The 17,865-nt window shown below is 27.6% G+C and overlaps 1 protein-coding gene across 1 annotated transcript in view; it reads left to right on the forward strand.

Moving 5' to 3' along the window:
* The window catches only part of LOC107443118 (astacin-like metalloprotease toxin 5), a 464,016-nt gene that overhangs the window by 221,461 nt on the left and 224,690 nt on the right, over positions 1-17,865 (forward strand). The gene's annotated exons all lie outside the window — the stretch shown is intronic.

The following is a 17,865-nucleotide window of genomic DNA, read 5'->3' on the forward strand; positions in this document are numbered from 1 at the left end:
ACGCTTGAAATTTCTTTCAAATACTTCAAAAATATTCTTCAGTTTATTCCTTTTATTTCTTTATGTTGACGTCATTGTTATGGTTGGTATACATTATTATAACGATACTGGTAAACTGATACTGGTAGTTGCAAATTTTGCAATCTTTAGTTTAATTTCTTTCATGTGGTGGTCATTAATTTTGATAAAAGAAAAGAAACTAAAGGGCGTCATTAAATTGCTTTCTAATTTTCACTTCAGCAATATTTTGAAAAGTAAGCAAAAATTACATTTTGGAAATTTTTCAATTGTTTTTTTGTTTGTTTTTGGTCATGCGTATTCATTCTCTCTACCATGTTTCGTGAAAGATATGAAGATATATCCTAAATTTTATTCCTATTTTTTAGATTTAAATGATTTACCGATTCATCCGTATTGGTATTTTTATTTAAAATCATTAGAAATAAATTTGTTTTACACTTTCTTGCCAGGGCTGTTTTCAATACTTTACTGTATTGTATGCTTAAGCATGGTTGACATTCTTATTTCATTTAGGAATCAATTTAATCAAATAGTAATCTCAAAAACTATATTGCATCATACTTTAAACGACTATCATAGGCTGCTAAAAGTAATTACAAAGGCTCAAAACACTTTTTCCTTTCTTTCACTCTTATATATTTCAGGTATATGTGTATTAATTTTTACAGGGATATTTATTTTTCAAAATATGCGCACATCTCTTTCGCTTGGAATGATTTTTCTTTTACTAAAATTAATTATTTTCCCTATAGTATGCCTCATGTTTTTTGTGGGCATTAGTTCACAAGTTTCAATTGAAATTAAAAACAATAAAAATGCATGCCATCACTTGAAAGCTTATCATGAAAGTCTCAAGAATGTCAACGTTTGTGATCCTATCATTGAAAAAATAAAGGAAATAATCATAGATTCAGATTTAAATTTATCTGCTGGTGGAATTATAAATTTTAAACATAATATTTCTTTCTCAATATTTGGGCAAATTTTGACGTACAGCCTACTTATTATAAACATAAGCAAAGGATTTTAATATTACTCTAAATACTTTATAATATTAACCCCACACAGTTAGAATTTTTATTTTAAAAATTATGTTAAAATAACCAGCAGCAGTCTACCCACATAATTAATCATAAGGTTTAGGATTTGGCCTATACGGTTTTGAAACCGTTCACAACTAGTATGGTAGAAAAATCTATGAATACAAAACTGTACAGGTTTTAACCATTTGCAAATAGCAGGGTTTCAATATCGTAAAAAATAATTTTATCTGGACATATGTTAGCTGCTTTATTCTGCTTTTATCTATTCGTGAATGAGAGTATATAAATCACAAACAGATGTGCAGGGTACTGGAAACTCTTTATGCGTCTAAGGGAATACATATAATATTAAAGTAGCCATATATATCCAAATATCCATATATATTAAAGTAGTCATATATATCCAGCCGTTAGGCTGGATCCCTCGCTCAGTCATGATATTCACAAAGTAGCCCTCTCGATTATAATATGTACCCAGCTGCAAGGTATTAAGTGGCTTCATAGTTGTGCCCAGTTGGTCCGAGGAAATTCTGGTGTTTAATCGTATTAAGTGAAATCAGTTTTTCTCACTGTTAACAGTTTGAATACTAACTTATATATGGATATTTGACTGTTTTGTTTAAATATGGTAATATAATTAGTGAATAAATTGTTATTTAGCCAATTTTTACAAAAAATTATAACAGTGTAACGTTATTTCATGATACTTGAAAACTAGAAAAAATATTTATGATAAAAGACTTGATAAAAGAGTACTTGAGCTTGAAATATGTAAACTTAGTGGGTAATTCTCTATTTTAAATGCCACGTTGTGTTTTATACCTTATCATAACTTGGAAATTTAACTTTCTGTCTATTATATGACAATTTTCTTAAATTTTAAAATTCAGATTGATTGAAAAAAATATTTTTTTTAATGTTGAGCGTGCCCCTGAAATAAATTAGATACCTAATTAAGAATTATTTTTGGTCATTTGTATGAAATGTATCAAAGTTATATTTATATTTTTTTTACTGTAATATTCTAAAAATGACGGTATACAAGATTTTTCAACCAAATCGGAACAAGAAAAGAAGTAATTATTTGTTCCGATATTACAGAAGAACATTAGTTCTTACAGCTAATAGTGTTCATTTTGTAAAAGAATTTCCTTAAAAAAAATATGTTTTTTGCTGATACTCATTTGATCATATCAATAGAATATTTTTTTACAAATATTAAAAAATAAAATTTATTTTAATTCTTTAAAAAGCGCCTTCTATCCTTTTTTGAGTCATTTGCAAACAAAAAAACTTATCTATTTTGCTTAAATTAAATTTTATGTTACCTAATTTTATGTGTATACAACGTTTTTTGCCTAATGATATAAGTGCTATACAAACACACGCTTTTAAAATAGATGAAAATAAAAAAATAATGAAAATAAACAAATTGATAATTTGAAATGTTCTTTTTTTCAAACTACTTTATCGTAATAAATATTCTTATTAAATAAAAACATTCCATTATTACTTATTAAAAATGCAAGAGGAAACAAAAATATTTTTAAAAAATGGTGGCTGTTTACCTGCATGACAGTTTTCCAAGCAAAATGCTAGAAATTGGAATAATATGACTGCAAAATTTTTAAGTTCTCTCTAAATGATAAAATTATCACTGTGAAAACATATTTTATACAGATATCAGAGTGATGATTACATTATTAAATAAAAATTATTTAAAATAATTCTTAAGTAACAGCTGATAAAATCTTTTTTTTTAAGCCTTCACGTTCATTAAAGTGTTATTTCTTCACTCGCTCAATATATTGCACATAAAGGTGTTTTTAGAATTTTCATTAAAATTTATCTTTTTCTTTCATTATAAATTGAATTTTTGAAATTATTTTTTAATATTTTGTTATTTTTTTTAATTCTAAAAATATATTTTGCTTGCATGTTTCTTAAAGGATGTTAAGTTTTTATAAAATCATAAAAGAAAATTTTTTTTTATTATCACATTAGATAAACTATGAATTTATTTAAATATTTTTATCTCCCTGTTTCTTTCGACCTTTTGAATTTTATGTGAAGTAATATCTGTATTAATATGCTTACATTTAACCATCATCTTTTTTTTTAAATTAAGAGAAGTAGAAGTATCGTACTTGCGTTTCTTCATAGTCACAACACTATTGAATAATCTATCTATAAATGATCTAACTATAAATCCCTATAAATGAACAGTCACGCGACAAAACATTTGACACTCAGTTGAATTTAATCGGTGACAGAAATAGTAATGCATAAAAAAGTATGCACTTTCTTTTATTTTAAATAAAATGCATTATACACTTATTTATTTATCTATTTCATTGCTTACATGTTCACTTTTTACTGATGGGCATCAAAATATTAAGTTAAAACTACACGGAGAAAGAAAACTGGTACAATTACCGTTCTGTATGGTAATGAAATACTCGTATTTGGTAATCGAAACAAAAATATCCAATATTTAAACTGTTCTTTTGTTAGTTTTCCAGTTCATATGGTAATGATTTGTCAAAAATTCTGGTTTTTAAAATTGTGGCTCTTATTACTACACATTTCGAAAAAAATACAAGACTGAAAAGTAAATTTTAAATAATAAATGAATTTTATGCTATGCTCGAAGGAATATATATCAACTATTTATCACATATAATCTAATATTGCAGGTGTATTTATAAATAATCTATCTCCTTTTTATATGTGAAAGTATATTAAAAATGAAACTATGTCATCATTAATCTTTTTTTAAAATGTGATTTTTAGAACCCTTTTATATTATTTTGCTATATTATCCATTGCTATACACTGTTGTTAACATTGTCTTAACTCCAAATCATTTTGTAAAAATTATTTGTTTCGATTAATGTCAAAAAATGGCTTCGTAGCGTTTTCGTTATTAGTAGAAATATTATTATATGTATCCATTCCAATGTGTTATCTAAAATTTGTCAATAAAATCATAATTAAAAATAAATTCTTTCCTTTCACTATAGTATTTATTGTAAAGAATCCTGTCCTGTGCTCTTAATTCAATTCCGTACTGAGACCAGTTATCATTTAATAAATTATACAAAATTTTATTAAAAAATTTCGCTACCATAAAAATGAATACTTTGCACAAATATTGCGTTAAAATTCCCAATCAATCAACTAGAGTTAATTTTCTTTACACACGCTCTTCTTTTTTGCGACTTCCACCTTTTCTCTTAACATTTTTGAACCTGCTGTTCGAGAGAATCCCGTACTTTTTTTAGGGGAGGGGTATTTTCAATAGGTTTATATTTTCAAAAATCCAGGAAAATCAAAATGCTGTTGATTGAATGCCTTAAACTCGACGTATACTTTAATTTGCACCATACTTCGTCGTTCAAGTAGAAAACTAAAAGTAAATTGTTAATAAATCAGTACTGAGAAAAACTACAAATTGATGCCTAAAACTAAAATATATATAAACCACAATAACTAAACCAAAAAGAATGTCTTTTTTAAAATTAAGAATTAATTTTTACCCATCAATGGTGAATTTTCGTGTGCAGAACAGGTTTTTAGTAGTTTATACATAAAAATGGACTAACTGACATCAGTGTCATTTGTCATTCATGATAGTCAAATTTTACCACAATTATCTGTTTCGGCCTGTTCATGTCTGTTTCGAAGAAACCATGGAACAAAACTATTTCCACAATATATTTAAACTATCCCGTATTCGTGCAGCTTTAATCGGTACCAAATATTGCACAATAATGTCTTGTATAAATAGTATATTTAGTACCTATTAAAAGTGGACAAATTATATCAAAAACAATATTTCCTTTTATCAAAATTAACTAAGCATCATTGCCATCAATAAAACTATGATGATTTTTTACATTTCCCTTAAACGAATTCGTACCTTAATTTTACTTTTTGCGCGAAGATTACTTTTTTTATTTCAATTAGAATTGATTACCAAACGTATTAAGTATCATTGGTGTCAAATAATATCATAGCTATTTTATAGTTTTCACATAAAGGAATTAATGCTATTTATCTATTTTGCCTTTTTTTTCCATACTTTACCATTATACCTTATTTTTTATCATATTTTACTTTATTTTTTCATATCTTATACATTTTTTCCGACGTTATGTTTATTTATAACATAACTTATTTTTAACGATTCTTATGACGATTTTTTAAACTTCTCCTAAATGAATTAGTACCACTTCTCTATCAATTTTGCTTTTTAGTAAATGATCTTTTTTCTTCTTTAAATAATATCTTTTACTAAAATGAATTAAGCATCATTGGCGTTGCTATTAGTATGACGATTTTTTTCACTCTTTTAAAGCAAATTCGTAATATCTCTCCTTTAATTTTGTTCTTCACACACACCTTATTATTTTTATTTTATTTCTCATTGATTTAAAATTATTAAGTTTTATAGAAGCGTGTTTTAAAAGCATAACCATAAACAAATTAAGCACGTGGTTTCAGATAGCTAAAGGGATACTAATTTGGATATGTAGTCTACTCGTACTTCCCCGTAAATTTATCTGATATAATGAATAAAATATCATCAGTATGTATAGTTGGTATGACGATTTTTTTCACTCTTTTTAAGCAAATTCGTAATATTTCTCATATAATTTTGCTTTTCACACACACCTTATTATTTTTATTTTATTTACCATTGATTTAAAATTATTAAGTATTATAGAAGCGTGTTTTAAAAGCATAACTATAAACAAATTAAGCACGTGGTTTCAGATAGCTGAAGGGATACTAATTTGGATATGTAGTCTACTCGTACTTCCACGTAAATTTATCTGATATAATGAATAAATTATCATGAAATATCAATAAAAGTGCCATAAAATCTATTTTTTATTCGTGAGAGAAATGAGCTAACAGACATCGATTATGTAATCTTTAAAAATGTGTGCTAAAAAAATCTTTATTAGTTTAATTTAAAGCGATTTCTAGTTGAACATCTATCTCTCTCTCATCTATCTATCTATCTCTATCTATCTATTTATCTATCTATCTATACATCTAACTATTTCCTTTTAATATTATTATAAATAACGTCCAAAAATATTGATATACATCATGTTTTGCTTGGTATTCAAACTTTTAATTAAAAAATTTGCTCTATTGTTCGTATTTCAACTTACAATGTTATTAATATTATATGTTTAAGATACATTGTTAATTAAGTAGTATAATACAATTTATTAACACCATTTCTTCATTAATAAAAGTAGTTATTTTTAAAAATCGAAGAAATACAATTCACCTAAAATACCAAATATTCAAGTATTTTTTATTCAACGCACATATTCTTTATATATGTGGTATATATGTGTGTGGTATGTATTAACATAAATATCATTAAGTTACTTTTTTTTCTAGAAGCCGCAAAAGTAAACTAAAAAATTTTTTTCCAAATTAAATTTTAAAAATATGCGAGTATTAACGGTAATATCAAATGTGAAATAAAATTATGCCTGCAAACGCAATTCAGTTAAAATTCGACTATCAACCTTTTTCAAAGAAAAGCATTAATAAAGCAATGGTTAACATTTTCTATAAAAATTCAAGAATGAAAATTCTTCTTATTTAAAATTGCTCGCTTTCATTACAAAATGTACTCCCGTGAGTCACGAAGCTTTTAACGATAAATAAAACGCTATTTAACTATATTCGTTTCATTTTATATTCACGAACAATGCAAAAAACGGTTCTTGATAAAACTCAATCTATGATTTTGTATGCTAAATCATACAAACCCACAATATTAATCGACATGCATTACAAATGAATACGATCGTAAGCATTCACTTTTTGATATGATATGCTTCTTTTTTCCATATCATAAATAGTGCGCATTTTAACCGTAAAGAATTTTATGAAAAAATTGTTCTCTTTGAAGATAAATATTTGAATATTATAATCAATCAGGAATAAATATAAAAATAGGCTCTTTGCAAAATAACAGTTTAACTAGCTACAAAAATAAAATATTTTCCGCACTTTAACCTTATCTTTCTCAAGTTTGTCAAGGAAGAAAAAATATATTAGCATGTTTTTCAAAAAATATGATTTCTTACATGATTTAAAATCTATATTTACTATTCTTAATCGCACATCTTGAGCACAGAAACTGATTAAATGAACGTATAAAGGAGGAAACCTAAACATTTTTTCAGTTTAGTTATTTTTACAGAAAATAAAACCTAATTTTTTAACGATTTCTTTAAAAAAAAATACTATTTAGCTCATGTTAGTCTTAACAGAAAGGATATCAAGAATTCGAAAAGTGCTGCGTTGTGCAACTGTGTTTTTTTCCCCTTACATCTGATACATTTTGTATAATATCCATGGGAAAGTAATACAAAACTTAAATTTCTTCATCCAATAAAAATAATATTTTACTAAATGCAAAGATCATTTATATCAGAAATAATGTTTATCCAATACTTTTGGGCTCTGAAATGTACTTAAAGGAACCATTTATATTTTTACCGAGTGTATTTAATCTTTTATGTAAGAAAATTACTTACCCTTGAATATAAACATAAAATTCATTAACTAGTTGCATGATATGAACAACATTTATTACATAGGAAATATTTTATAAAAATTTTAAAACATCTATGACTTTTAACTATATAAAATATTTATAAACAGTATTCGTAATTAATGAACCATTTAAACAATATATATTTTTTTTAATAGGTAGAAAGGATGCAATGTTATCCTTACGTTTATTACTTTCCTCTCATTTGGCTGCATGGAATATTCCTGTCTTGTTGCCGTTTGTTCATCAACCTTCATAGTGATCTGAGTTTTGTCTACTTTCAATATCAATGGCTCCCCCGCTCATCAGTATGATAACAAGGTTCCACGAGGCTGTAGAAAACTTACCTTAACCTGTCCTGAACTTATATTTACATCTAAAACACATCCTAACCGCCATTGGTTGTCCCCCCCCCCAAAAAAAAAAAACTTACCTTCGATTATCCTCTAAGCGCATTTCTATCTGATATAACAACACCGACTCGATTTCACTTTCAGATAAATTTGAATCCCTTTTTGCTTAAAATAATTTGCAACTTACTGGTATTAGACAATGACTTTTTTCTTTACCAGAGATCATCTGAGCATGTTACAAAACAAAATAATCAGATATACAATAATTCTTACAGCAATAATTATCATTAAAGCATTTACTCAATCTAATGAAATAAATACTGTAGTAAAAATTACGGTATAGTACTTTACAGTACTTTACAGTAGAAACGTATTTAAAAGTAAAATAGATTTCAATAAGCACCGGTATTTTCTACAGTAAGTTTCTCATGATTTTCTGAAATTTTGAAATTGGTTTATCAAGGAACAAGTATTCAATATTTGAAAGCTAAATTTTTCTACAAGATTATTTGAAAAGTTGTAAAACATTTTCTGTTGATAAATGTTTATTAAAACAACAGTGTTTGATTGGTATAAAAATTATAAGGATAGTATAGATTCCATCGAAAATGAACAATGGTTTGGGTGGACCATATATATTGATAAATGGAATCGTTTGACAACAAGAGGCAATATTTAACAAGTCCATATACAATTTATTTCCTGTTTAACGATGTCAAAAGATAATTTAAGGCTGCGACGCGTCGCATATATCTTGTTGTTTCAGGCTGTTGTAACTTCATTAGATATATGTTCAAGCAACACCAGGAATGTTTTCAGTAGACAATTCCTTTTTAATATACCATTAATAAAACTTGGTCCTATGCTTTAGATACAGAAACAGCGCAGCAATCAAGTGACTGAAGCAAGACTGAAGAGATCATTTCAAAGTCTCTGAAAATTCCTGGCAATGAATGTTTTCTCAGACTTCCGCTGCATTGTGCATAATAAATTCCTACAATTCGGCCAGAGCTGTCAATTAATTTGTAGCCAGAACTGTCCCATTTGTTGACCAACGCTCACCTCAGCATAGAAAAGAGGGACTGATAATTAAATCAGAATATATTAAAATTGGCGAATAAAATAGTCGTCAAAGCATCTATGAAATAGCCGTTATTCAAATAATAAGGTTGCAAAAATGTATTTTACTTCATTTAAGTATTATTTTATCAAGAAAATCTTTTTTTTAAATTTGACAATTAAATATAACTTTATAATAGGTCACGCAAGCATATTTGAAACAAAAAAATATTGTGTGGTGCTCCTTTTATGCAATTATCCTTTTCACCAAATACTAGGCAAAGTGGAGGTATTTGTTTCCTATAATCCTGAATGTGTAACAGTAAATAAATAAATTTATTTTAGATACACACAAGCTCAAGGGCATAATACTAAAAATTGCATGCTTCTCGTCAAGTTAAATAACCGATAACATAAAAACGAAAAAGAAAGAACAATAATAACGAATTCGCTACCTTAACACATAAGAACATTTGGAGCTTCAGAAATGAACGGTAGTTTAAACTTGCAATAAATGCTAGGACCTTCGCAACTTTGTGCTGTATCGCTGAACTAGTAACTACTATGAAGCGTAGATGTCATAGTATCGAATCAAGATATAACTTGTATATAATAATCTAGATGTATATTTTTGTTGTCTTTCTTATGCATTTCAACTGTAAGAAAAAAACATAAAAGGAACATTCAAAATCCCGCTTATGTAAGTGAAGAAAATACCCTATCGCACTAAACCAATAAAAGATGCATGAAAAACATACACAATAACTTGATCTGTTCGAGTAAAATATTTTGAAAACACCTGAAAGCTTAATTTAGGCCCATTTTGCATCTTATCAAGTAATATATTTGGAAAATAACTAATTATTCATCTTTCAGTCATTCAAGTAATCCGTCATTTAAAGTTTTCTATAAAAATGACTTTAACCAATATTTAAATTAACTAATGTAGTAATACTACTCTATTTCGTAAAAGGCATAGACATCAAATTGTTAAAATTACCAAATAAATGATTAAATTAATTTCAGTTCAGATTAAATGTTTGGTAATTGCATTATTATACCTTAGAAAAACCTAACATTTTACTAAATGTGTGGTATAAACTAAACTATAATTTTAAAAGCCAGAATTTCCACTAAGCAATTACCATAATGAGAGGAAAAATTATCAAATGAAAACTTTTAATAATTTGATTTCTGATTTTATTAGCAGAATTATATTTTATATTAGAAATGTCCTGTTCAATCTTTTAGAATGTTTTTCTCCGTGCATTTTATGTACACAAAGAAGTTTAAAAAAATAACATGCTTCCCTTTATTATAATACTTTCAAACCAATAGAAAGTTTAATGTTTGATTTTGATGTGATTTATTTTTCAACATTACCAAGTTATTATTTTGAATGAAATTCACTTTAAATAGTTGCTTTGCACTAATATTTTTTTCAAAATTTCTATGGCAATCATTTTCCTATTTTCAGTTATACTATATATATTCTATATATTGATCTTCACTAATTACGCAAAATTCTACTTTTTGAAGTAAAACGCAAATAATTTGAATAAAATTGCTTTGTGACTTGCGTGACATTATTAATGTATTAAGTTTTAAGTTTCTATTATTATTATTAAAAATGAATAAAATATGGCTATTTGCTAAAATTTGAGAATGGTTGTGATGAGTATGGAAAAATGAAACCATTTCATATAAATTAAGTTCCTGACTCTTTCATTTAAGGTTTGAAATAATATTTAAGCAAATTTTTTTACAAATCATTAAACTGTTCTGATAAATAAGTATTCTCATTTTTTATTATCAAAAGAATCTATGTGTTATGCATGATATGCTGTTGAAATTATTTACATTTTTTTCTGCAGAATATGTTTCTAAATTTATGTTCAGAAATCTTCAAAATTCGAAGTCTCCAAATTCTAATTTCAAAATTTGTGTTAAACGAAATCGCATATATTTATTAACTATTTCATAATGATTCAAATGAATACCTCTGATTGAATTATTTTTTTAATAATTTTAACAAACAGAATGGTACAAAGCTGAAGGAGCCCCTTTATGACCATGCTATAAATTTTCACATTGTGTTTTGTAAGTTTGTTCTACATTTACATTGGCATTTCGGATGGAAACAGATGATCAGTTTTGATTAAATCAACTGTAGAAATAGTATGCAAGCCCTGAACATGAATTACTGTGATGCTAAAATTTCATTTACCTGTTCAGCGAAAAAAAAATTATGATATCAAAGAACTTCATTTGAGTATTACTATAAACTTCCCTTTAAATTAATGTTTAGTAAATAGATTTTCACTTCATTTCTGTATCACTTTACATTATCTGATTGATTATAATGAGTATTTAAGAAAGGCAATTTTAAAATAGCATATTGCAATTCTAATATATTTCAATCGTAATTTGTGCTACAAATTATTAAGCATGTTTCATGCTTAGTACATAGTTTTCGTATTTCATTGCTTATTAATCATTCCAGTGGCAGTCCACTTTTAAATTCATCAAAACAGGTTTAAGAAATTCAACATGTAATTATACTTGCTATAATTCACTGACCAATTTCTTAGACTAAAGATTTTTTTCCATAATTTTCCTACTCTTAAAAATTATATAATACATTGTACAGTATTTGTTGTAAACGTTTACTTGATATTAAAAAAACTTAAGAGCCCGTATAAAGATAATTATCTACATATTTTAATTGTTAAAAATTCGTAATTTGTGCTTCGGATTGAAAAGTTCGTTTTTTAAAAGATTAATAAGTCTACAATTTGCTTTTATTTGTTTCTTTAAATTTTTACACATTAAAACATATTATCTTTTTATTCAACATAAACCTCTCTTATTTTGAAATTGTAGTTTAATTGTTAGAAGAAGCTTTTCTATTACACAATTTAAAGTTTTAAATTAGGCTTATCTCTATTAAAATATAGTATGCTTATTACCAAAACTAGGGTTAAAAAAACTTTGTCAAAACGCAGAAATGATGATGAAAGGGATTAATTTGAATTTTATGTAAACGCGATCTTCATATTGTTTGGCATTAATTTAAGTTGTAAAACCTCCAAACGCTTGAAATTTATTTCAAATATTTCAAAAATAATTTTCAGTTTGCTACTTTTATTTCTTTATGTTGACGCCGTGGTTATGGTTGTTATACTTTATTATAATGATCCTGATAAACTATTGCTTACAATCTCAATGCTTACCATTTTTAGTTTAATATCTTTCATGTGGTGGTCATTAATAATGAAAAAAGAAAAGAAAATAAAGCGCGCCATTCGAGTGCTTTCTACTTTCCATTTCAGCAATGCTTTAAAAAGTAAGCAAAATTCACATTTTGGAGTTTTTTCAACAGTACTTCTGTTTGTTTTTGCTCATGTGTTTACCTTTCTTTTCGCATGGAAAACGAAAGATCTGAAATCGTATGCTAAAACCTTTGCATATTTTTTAAATTTTAATGAATTGCCGATTAATTTGTATTTATATTTTTACTTTAAATCATTGGAAATGTGTCTGTTTTACATTTTTTTGCCGGGTCTGTTTACAATACTATATTGTAATATATGTTTAAGCATGGTTAAAATACTTTTTTCATTTAGGAATCAATTTAATCTAATGGTACTTTCAAAAAATGTATTGCATCATACTTTAAGTGAGTATCATAGACTGCTAAAAATTACTAAAGAAGTTCAAAGCACATTTTCTTTTCTCTCACTTTTACACATTTCAAGCATATCTGTACAAATTTTTACTGGGTTATGCCTTTCACAAATGAATACCGCATTTTTGACGACAAAAATGATTCTTTTTTTAGTAAAACTAATCGTTTTTCCTACAGCATGTCTCTTTTTCTGTGTGGGTATTAGTTCACAAGTTTCAATTGAAATTGAAAATAATAGAAAATTATGCTGCCACTTGACACCCTGTCGCAAAAATTTTAGAAATGTCAATGTTTGTGAACCTGTTATTAAAAAAGTAAAAGATATTATCATAGATTCAGATTTAAATTTATCTGCTGGTGGAACTGTCAATTTCAAACGAAGTACTTTCTTATCAATACTTGGCTATATTTTAACGTACAGCCTACTTTTTATAAGCTTAAGCAAAGGAGTTTAATATTATTTTAAACACGCTCTCAGAAATCAAGCTCTCACATTTTTAACGATTCAGAAATCTTTGAGCACCATTTCGTTAATTTCAAGAATCTCTCTTTCAAGAAATTACGTGATTTGTGACAAAACGTGAACACTCAAATACATGACGAAAATCTTTCCTCAACTTGAAACTTCATCATAGAGCAATTTGGGAGACTATTAACTAGAATGATTATAATGAATTTAGTATAAAGACAAGACAACGGAAAAAAAGTGACGATTTATGCCAATCGGCCTGTGTGGTGGTACAGAAGTTAGCTTTTTGCCAGGAAGATCCGGTATTCGACATCCGCTTCGAACATTGGTATAATTTATCTCTCCGTTCTATCTGTCTTGTGTTGTGAAATCTATATGGTGTCGACGTCAAAGTAATGATTAAAAAATTTCTGTACGATAGACATTGCGAGTTTTTTTGTTCTTTTAAATAGATTGACGAAATATTTCTTTAGCTTTGACGAAATTACTTTTCTTGAAGTTTAAAATTCAGATTAATTTGAGAACAAAAAATTAATGTTGGATATACGACTAAAATAAATGAGATATCTAATTTACAATTCTTTTCATTATTTTTTGGGGAATATATCAATGTTATACTCAAGTTTTACACTGTAATGCTATGAAAGAGACTGCTTATTAGAACTTTTAATAAAATTTGGCCAAAAAAGCAGTAATTATGTGTCCTAATGTTACAGAAGAACATTAGTTTTTGTAACAGATAGTGTTCATTTTTAAAAGCATTTTTATTTTCAATTCGAATATCATTTTTCAAATATTCATTAGTTCATATCATTAGTATATATTTTACAAAACGTTAAAAAAATAGGAATGAATTGGAATTTATTTCAATTCTATACAAAGCGCTTTCTGCTTTCATAACATAGTTAATAATGATAATATGCATTAACATAAAAACATAGTTAATAACGTGAAAAGCATAGTTAATGATAATATGCATTATATGTACTTTTTTATCCAAAATGCAATTAGTTTACGTCAAAGAAAATACTTCTTATGCATTTATTATTCCATTGTTTACATATTCGCAATTTATTTATGAATATTTAAATGTTTAGTGTAAACTATGTGGGAAAAATCTCTTCAAATAATCGTATCTCTTAATAATGTTATTACTGATAAAAAAAAACATAATTATGGTAATAAAAATAAAGAAATTAAATTATTTAAATCCTTTATTTGATAATTTTTTAGTTCAGATGCTAATGGTTTTATCTGAAATTCTGGTTTTCAAGATTATAGTTCCTATCGCTACACTTTAAGTAAAAAATACAGAACTAAAAAGTAAATTTTACCGAATAAATGGTTTTTATGGCATGCTCAAATGATAGGCTCTCTCTTTCATAATTTGTTTCCACATATAACTGTTTTATTAATATTAAGAAGTGGCATCACAGTAAACATTGTTAAGTAATTTTGTTTGTGGTATATAATAAGACCAAAATCTCCTACCATTCACTCCCAATGCTGAAGCATTTAAATAATAATAAATTTTATCTAAGTAAGAAAATGTTGTATCGTACTAAAAGTAATATAAGCACAAATATTTCATTCACAAATACTACATCCCGTAATTCAATGAACAGTAACGAGACAAAACATTTAGCACTCACTTGAGTTTTATTAGACTATGCCAATGAAAGTCTATACCCCATTCTTACTCTCATCCAGGTCAAAATCCCATTGTCCATGAAATTCATATTTTCATGGAAAAAAGGGACAGTATCGAAATAAATTTAACTAGGCATAGGAAAAAAAACAGTTTTCACTCATACATTCATGAACATGGTAACAACGTGTACTGCTATACTACTATAAATTCAGACGATGAAAAGAAAAGAAAATTTCAAATATAACACTAGACAAGAGTAGATTCTTCATAAGTAATGGAAATAATTGTCTCGAAAGCATAATTGATTATGCAGTGTAAAATCATATTTAATAATTATAATATGCATTATTTTACGTAACTTGCTTTTGTCATCAATTTGCAAATGTAAATGCCACGAGCATCGTGCCTGCGAGTAAATTGCCTGTAAAGGCTAATGAGAGCCAAAATAACCCGCTTGGTCAAATAAAAAGTTTGTGGCCAAGCATAAGCTGAAGGCAACCCGTCCAAGTGTGCTAACAATCAAAAATTTAGTTCGCAAGTTTGAGCGAACTGGTAGTGTTTGTGATAACAATGTTATCAATATCGGTCGAAAACAGGTGTGAAAATGCCTTAAAACATAGTGAAGATGCGCGTTGTGTTTCATGCAAACCCAAGGAAGTCAATCAGACGAGCTGCACAGCAGGTAGAACAAAATGTTCTTGAAGGCCTACATCTCTTCCCATACACAAAATTCAAATCCATCAGACATTAAGAACCATGGCCATGAAACAGCGGTTGTGTTCCACCAGCATTATTGTCAAGAGAATTTACGGACAGGAATTTGTTGTGAATATTGTTTGGCTTAGGGACGAAGTCTATTTTCGTTTGGATGGGTTCGTCAAAAATCGAAAATGATGTTTTTGGGGGACTCATAATTCGCAAATCGGGATGTAAATGTCTCTTCACCTTCATCGGAGGAATTTTCAGTGTGCAATATACAGTCACGAAATAATCAGTTTGAAATCCGTAGATGGTACGGTAACTACTGAACGATATATATTAAGGTTTTTGAAAAATGATTTCATTTCCATTATTCAAAGCACTCCTGATTTCGACAAGATGTGGTTCACGCAAGTTTCTTTTAAACTCATAGCCTATTTTTATGCAATTAAAGTTATCAAATTAATTATTATCAAATCAAACAAAATTAATTATTTTCAAAATTACAGTTATTAAAATTAATTATTATTAAAATTACAGTTATCAAAATTAATTATTATCAAAATTAATTGAGCATCATCGACATAAATTATGGTTTGCTAATTTGTGCGTTTCCTTAAACGAACAGAGTAACATTTCTCAATTAATTTTGGCTTTTAGTGCATAGCTTATTATTGTACTTTAATTAATAATTTATCAAAATTAATTATTCTTAGCATCAGTAATAATATTTGTGCTTTTTCACACTTATTACTCAGTAAATAAGTTCCATTATTCCAATAATTTTGTCTTTCAATACAAAAGTCTTTCAGTTGTTTTTATTTCAATTACCGTAGATTTTAAATTGCTTGATTTTGTAAAATCACGGAATAAAAACATAACTATAAACAAAATAAACATGTGGTTTCGAATAAACTTAGAAATAATAATTTAGTGATGTAGTATGTTTGTGCTACCACGATAAAGCAGATCACTCAGATAATCTTGCATAAGAATTAAAATAAAAGTATAACAGGAAGTGCAATAAACAGTTTTTTATGAGAGCTATAAGCTATCTATAAAATATTTGAAAAAATTTAATTAAAACACTGGCTTCCTCTAAGTCAATAAGAAAATCTCATTTTTTAAATATCTCTGAATTTAAAATCTAATTAAACAATCAAAACTAAGGCTAGGTAATTCATTTATAATTTTACTTATTTAGATTTATTTTTAGTTTCGTATTTTTAGAGCTTACTGTACAACGGCAATTCGGCATATAAACACACACAGACAGACTCGTACAAATTCTTAATTTAATTTCATGTATAGATTATTTGTTTCCTTTCTCTGTGGCTTTAACATATTTGATAAAATAAAACACATTTTTTGTAGCTCATCTCACCAATATAACGGCTAACTGCATTCAATATTTTCTGGAATAACGCTGTTATTCTGTGGGGGTGGAGTTATCGACTGTGCCAGCCCTCATCTATCAAAAGATACCTCGTGATTGAATCAAGTTAGCATGTCTTATATGCCAGTGAATTGATGTTTAATATTCGTAGTGGTAGTTACACCACAATACTCCCCCACCAAAATTGTATCGGGGAAAGAATTCGATGAACGAATACCACTAGTTGCTGTACTTGTGAAAGACCGGGAGTACTGAAATTTAGGTCACCGGGTTTTTGAGTGCTGAAATGTAAGAGGAGTATTAACTTCACAGTCGTAGTCCCTCCTGTGCTGCCTTTAGCAGTCAAGTGTATACGTTGTGTGTGAGTGAAACTGAGCCGCAACAGCGTGAGGAGGTGAATAATGATGCAGTCACATCTGTTCAATGTGGATCATCCACAGAAGTAGGCGTTACCAGATCGAAGTGGGCGCTACTGCGTGTTCAAATCACGTCCGAAGGTCACCAATGTGGGGAGTGAGTTGTTATCGACAATGCCAACCTTCATCTATCAAAAGGTACCTCGTGATTGAATTAAGTCAGCATATCTTATATACCAGTAAATTGTTGTTTAATATTCGTAGTGGTAGTTACGCCACAATTCAAGACAACTTATGACATTTAAAATTTATCACAGTAAATCTATTTTCTCCTGTACTTCTCTATCCTCAAAATTAAAAATTTTCAGTATTGGTGTAGCTGTAATCGGCATCAAGTTTACTCTACTTTTTACCAATATTAGAGTATATTTAGAGCCTATTAAAACTGCATTAATTGCCATGATGTCGTGCTCTCATTTCCAGAATTATGCATCATTGGTGTCAGCAATAGTATGGCGACTTTTTACGATACCCTATA

This window comes from Parasteatoda tepidariorum, chromosome 7 (genome assembly GCF_043381705.1).
Source record: "Parasteatoda tepidariorum isolate YZ-2023 chromosome 7, CAS_Ptep_4.0, whole genome shotgun sequence".
NCBI lineage: Eukaryota > Metazoa > Arthropoda > Arachnida > Araneae > Theridiidae > Parasteatoda > Parasteatoda tepidariorum.